Source organism: Mesocricetus auratus, unplaced genomic scaffold (assembly GCF_017639785.1).
Source record: "Mesocricetus auratus isolate SY011 unplaced genomic scaffold, BCM_Maur_2.0 Super-Scaffold_15014, whole genome shotgun sequence".
In the NCBI taxonomy this organism is placed as follows: domain Eukaryota; kingdom Metazoa; phylum Chordata; class Mammalia; order Rodentia; family Cricetidae; genus Mesocricetus; species Mesocricetus auratus.
This window is the reverse complement of record NW_024429186.1, coordinates 74307475-74313488: the sequence shown is the minus strand read 5'-3', so window position 1 is coordinate 74313488 and position 6014 is coordinate 74307475.

The following is a 6014-nucleotide window of genomic DNA, read 5'->3' as shown; positions in this document are numbered from 1 at the left end:
GTGGATATGAAATGGTATCTGTTGTGGTTTACATTTGTCTAGGTTGATTGGTTATATTTTCTTTGTCAGTTTTGAAATATCACCATATTAGTTAGGGTTTTCTCGAGTCACAGAACTTACTTATGGCATGCATATGTAATGTGTAATGTATATATTCCATATCTATAGAACTTATTGGAACAATGTATAGGCTGCAGTCCAACTAATCCAACAATGTCTAACTGTTGGAAAGTCCAAGAATCTGGTAGCTGCTCAGTACTGATCTTTATATGCTGGAATCCCAAAGAAGTAGTCTCCACAGTGTACTCTGAATCTGGATATGGACTTCTGCCTTCTTTTCATTCTTCAGATGTAATCTACAGTACATGCCAGGCAATTGTGTTTAAATTGGTCTCAAAACCAGCAGAGACAGCTCATCTGAACAAGGGGGAGCTGTGGGACCCCAGACTGACAGCTGGGAGGCCAGCATGGGACTGATCCAGACCCCCTGAATGTGAGAGTCAGTGAGGAAGCCTGGGCAACCTATGGGGCCCTGTGCAGTAGATCAATGTTTATCCCTGGCATACAAACAGACATCGTGCGTCCATAACACAAAGAGGGATGCTCTCTCAGCCTGGACTCTTAGGGGAGTGCCTGGACCCTGCCCTGAGTGAAATGACAGACTCTGGATATCACCTATGTGGAAGGAAGTAGGGATAGGGTGGGAGGCTGGGGGGGGATGGTGGGTGGATGCTGGAGGTGGGGAGGAAGAGGGAACTTTGATTGACATGTGAAGCAAGCTGTTTAAAATTAAAGTAATAAAAAAAAAGTTTTAAAAAATTGGTCTGAGCCGGGCGTTGGTGGCGCACGCCTTTAATCCCAGCACTCGGGAGGTAGAGGCAGGCGGATCTCTGTGAGTTCGAGGCCAGCCTGGTCTACAGAGCGAGTTCCAGGACAGCCTCCAAAGCCACAGAGAAACCCTGTCTCGAAAAACCAAAAAAAAAAAAAAAATTGGTCTGTCCTTCGAGAGTTCTGGGAAAGGGCTGCCCTGTTAATATTTAGTATATGCTTACTGAATTTATTTACATGTTTTTTTCTCTCTCTTTGTTTCTGTTTTTTTTTTTTTAAGACAGTTTCTCTGTGTAACAGTCCTGCCTGTCCGAGAACTTGTTTTTTGACCAGGCTGGCTGCAAACTCACAGAGATTGCCTACCTCTGCCTCCCATGTGATGGGATTAAAGATGTGAGCCACCACTGCGTGGCTTTGTTTGTTTGTTTCTTTTGGTTATTTAATGTTTTTCTGAACTCAAACAATCATCCTTGGACAATTGCTTTTCTTGTTTCATTGGTGCATAAAAGTACACTGTGGGAATAAAAGACCTTGGCCGAAGGCCCACTTCCCCATCAGCCTGGGAGCAGGCAGCTGTAACTGACTGCAGAGAAGACATGTTTACCAAAAACATGTTTACTAAAAACAATCTGGTGCCCTTAAGAAATGTTTACCAGAGCAATAAATTCCTGATAAAGGCCCGCCCACAGGAACACCCTGACCTTGACCTTTTCCAATGACTAACCATCTCTTCCTGAACCACCAACCACCGCCTCTGGTGTTAGGGCATATAATAACCAGCTGGGGTAAGAATAAAGTGAAGCTTTCTTAGGGGGCTTCTTGAAGTTTTCTGGAAGCCTTCTTGAAGCTTTCTTGAAGCCCTTTTTCACCACCAACTGGTCTCTGTGTCATCAGTCCCAACACCCTCCGCACATTCTCGGACACAGGCTGCTCAGCAGGCACCACAGTACACTGAAACTGAAACAAGGCTGTCTACAGGGTTAGACTGTAGTCTGTCCCATTCTTTCAGGTCCTCAGACCCAGCACAGGAGTGAAAGTCAATAGTTACCTGAGTTGCATTCCATGCCTATTGTTTGTAATTTTTAATGGACATACTAATTGTGGCATATTTATGGTATGTGGTGTTGTACTTTAATACACACAGATACATTGCAATGATTGTGAATAAATTATTCTAGAGGGATCATGATCAAGCAGAGTGATTCTAGTCAAAGGAGATTAAATGAATGAATGAATAGATGTGTTCACTACGTCTGAAAGTCATCAACTGATTAAGATATGATACATAACTAAGAAGTGGGAGAGTGTGAGAAATAGTCTTCTCCAGGGATGAGCACACCAGCTGCTTATCTAATAAATGGTCAGCCCTGAAAACATACATATAAGTAATAGTATACAGTCTGAGCAGGTTACACACATACACACACACAAGCAACAACAATTAAAGAGAAAAAGATCATGAATCTGAAAGAGAACAAGGAGAAAGAGGAATATATGGTAAGGCTTAGAGGGTGAAAAGGGAAGAGGGAATAGTAAAATTATATATAATCTCAAAAAAATAAGAAAGTATATCAAAATGTGATGTGGCAAACTTAATAAATCCCTTTAGCAGAGTGGTGGTGGGCCATAATTTTAATCCCAACTCTCAGGAGGCAGAGGCAGGCATATCTCTGACTTCAAGGCCAGCCTTGTCTACAGAGTGAGCTATAGGACAGCCAGGGATACACAGAGAAACCCTGTCTCAAACAACAACAGAAAATTATTAAATCTCAGTTATTTTGTGAGACTGTCTCTTTGTACTCTTCTGTTCCTAGCATTTTTCTCTACATGTTGCCTTTCTTCATAGAGCAAATACTGACAAGTGGGTTGCAGGAAGAAGGCAAGATCCACTTTGTCAGCACACACTGTGTATCTCTTTTACTAATTATTTCCTCTCCCTTTCCCCCCATTATTGTTTCCTAAGACTAGACTACTCTGCCTACTATAAGCATCTAATCTGTATACCTGTCTCAGGGTCTATTTTCTAGGAAATGTGGGCAAAGCAGACATTCATTTTGTAGTGTTCATAAAAAAATTGCTAACATACAAATTCAGGGGAAGGACAAAGAACTCCCACATAATTATCCACTGTCGCATTCACACCATATAGTCCCCTTTCTTCTCTTTCCTTTTCTTTTTCCTCTTTTAAGGGAACACTAGAGAACATGTCCTTTAACCTCAACATATTTCTCTCCAAAAATGATAGACTTAAAAAATTTCAGTGCAAGCCATCCTAACCCCTAATGAAATTTCAGTAATTCCTGAGTGCAGTCTAACTCTGTCCATAGTCAAGTATCCGTGACTGTCACCTAAGTCTTTCTACGTTGTGCTGTTTGCGTCAGGGTTGAGTTAGAAGCATCCACTGACTCCTTCCTCCTTCTTGTCCTGGTTCTAACATTCAGCCTAGAGGAGCTCAGCCCTCAGGCAGTGCCCAGTGTTCTAGCAGGGTTCATTTCCTTTTTGCAATGTGATGCCACTTGGTCCTGAAGCCTCATTGTTTCCTGTAAGCCTGGGATGGGATGTCAGTTATAAGACTGAATTAAATTGTGTTTTCATTTCCCTCTTTGTTTTGGCAAGAACACTTTATTGGTGTTCGGGATACTTCATATGGCATTCCACCAGCCATGATAATGCCTGGAGTCCCACTTGTCTCAGTGCTGAGACTGTGACTGATTGCATATAAAGTCCCTCATTAACCATTCATGACAATTTCCTAAGCTGTTATTATTTTACATGCAAGATTGCTGAATGGTGGCTTCCCAGTTGAATTATTTCTTCCATATCCACTGTAAGAAAAACTTTCCCGGAACAACTATTTGGTCTCCAGAAATTCAAGCCCATCAAGAAAGGCAAGCCAAAGTAAGTCCTAGTCTTTGGCTGCACCCAAAGCTTGTAGGAGTTTGTGTCCAGTGATTGTCCTTCCCCATCTCCTCCCCTCTTGTCCTCTCTCCCACCGTCCCTCCCTCCCTCCCTCCCTCCCTCCCTCCCTCCCTCCCCTTCTGCCTTCTTATTTGGAGCGTCACTTAGAAATTAATTTGACTATATTTGGTCTCAAATAACCTCATTCATTTACTTTTTCGATGTTTGAATTTTTGTGTTTTTAGCTGAAGGACGTAAGTTTCTATGTTCTTTACACTTGCTCTTGTGAAGAGACCTTGTTTGTGACACCATGTCCTCTGCTTATATTGCACATATCTTGGGTCAAACTTGAAAAGAGATGTTCCTTTTTCCAGCCCTGGTTTCTACTATTTGAAATTAGCATTAAAAAAAGCCCAAATGAGTGATTTATAAGATTGTATTTGTAGTAATAATGAAAGTTTATCAATCTATTTTTCCCAGAGTAACATTAGAAACTAAAGTTAACTTGGGTAATGAACAAAACTCTAATTTGTGATTCTATTTTTAAGCTCACTTTTATATTATTCATGAAAATGCACACCACTGATTTTGATTAGTAACTACCAATATTTCATTTTTTTCAGATGATACAATTCACATTAGAAAATTTCAATTTTTTGTTTGTTTTTCAAGACATGGTTTCTCTGTGGCTTTAGAGGCTGTCCTGGAACTAGCTCTTGTAGACCAGACTGGTCTCAGATTCACAGAGACCCGCCTGCCTCTGCCTCCCAAGTGTCTCAAATTTTGAGACAAAGAATATAAACAAAATCATGAGTGTTTTCTTTTCCTTTTTTCTTCATTTTCTTTCTTCCTTCCTTTCTTCCTTCCTTCCTTCCTTCCTTCCTTCCTTCCTTCCTTCCTTTCTTTCTTTCTTTCTTTCTTTCTTTCTTTCTTTCTTTCTTTCTTTCTTTCTTTCTTTCTTTCTTTCTTTCTTTCTTTCTTTGAGACAGGGTTTCTCTGTGTAACAACCCTGACTGTCCTGGAACTCACTCTGTAGACCAGGCTGGCCTTGAACTCACAGAGATCCGCCTGCCTCTGCCTCCCGAGTGCTGGGATTAAAGGTGTGTGCCACCACTACCACCTCCTGTCGAGTGTTTTCATATTCGTTCACATAAGGACATCAATTTTCTCAGAAGCACTGAGAAACTTTTAGAAATGTGATTGGATATGAGTCTGGGAGTTTCTGCTGTACCTTGGAGTTGGTGAAGGACTATAATCTCAGATGTTAGCAAACTATTGTGTGTGTTCACAAGACATTCAAAAAATGAAATGCAAAATGGTATTTGGAAAAAAATTCTCAATGGAGTTCTGAGGAGCTAAGAGTAACTGATAAGATCACTAATGCCTTCACGCTCCCTCCTAACCAAGTTATAGATTATAGATGTGTGTGTGTGTGTGTGTGTGTGTGTGTGTGAGCTAGAGCTAGATAAATAGGGAGAAATAGAGAGGGAGGGGAGCAGAGAGAGAGGGAGGGAGGGAGGGAGGGGGATTCCCAAGACATTAGAGAAATCACCCTGGTAACTATTGACTAGTTCTCAGTGTCAGGCTTTTGCCGGTTAGCAGGGAGGGTAAAGACAGTGTAATATAGTGGCTGGAGAGATGGCTCAGTAGTTCAGAGTGCACACTGCTCTTGGAGAAGACTTAGATTCCGAGCACCCATATCAGGCAGTTCATAACCACTTGTAACAGTGCCCATCAGTGCTGCTACATTTTGCCTGTCAGACTGGATTTGTTTGACACTGTGTGTGTGAATGTGTCTCGGTGTTCATGAGTGCAATGCCCATGGAGGCCAGAAGAGAGAGTCAGATAACCCTGGGAATTAGAGTTACCCAAAGACAAAGCAGACTGTCAGCCTTAAGTCAGGAAGCCTCTCCTCGAAGTAAATGAAGGTGGATACAGACTCATGACTGTACAAGAAGCACATAAAGGACAGTTGAGGATGAGCCCTAAACAAATGTGTACACTACACACTTAAGGCTTCGACGACATTGCAGAGGAGGAGGCAGAAAGACAGTACGAGCCAGAAGATAGGGAGAAGGCTGCAAAACGACGCTCAAAGCATGGCTTGGACACAAGTATGAACCCACAGCAGCTGTGCCTGCTGTGGCCCATATAAGCTGGATATTCCTAACAGTCAGCCAGGTATGAAAGACAGGGACTCAGCCGATCCTGCTGCTTATCACTGACCTATTGACCACTAGCAGATTCTAGAACAGATTCTAGGAGACAGAGATGCACAGTATTCAATT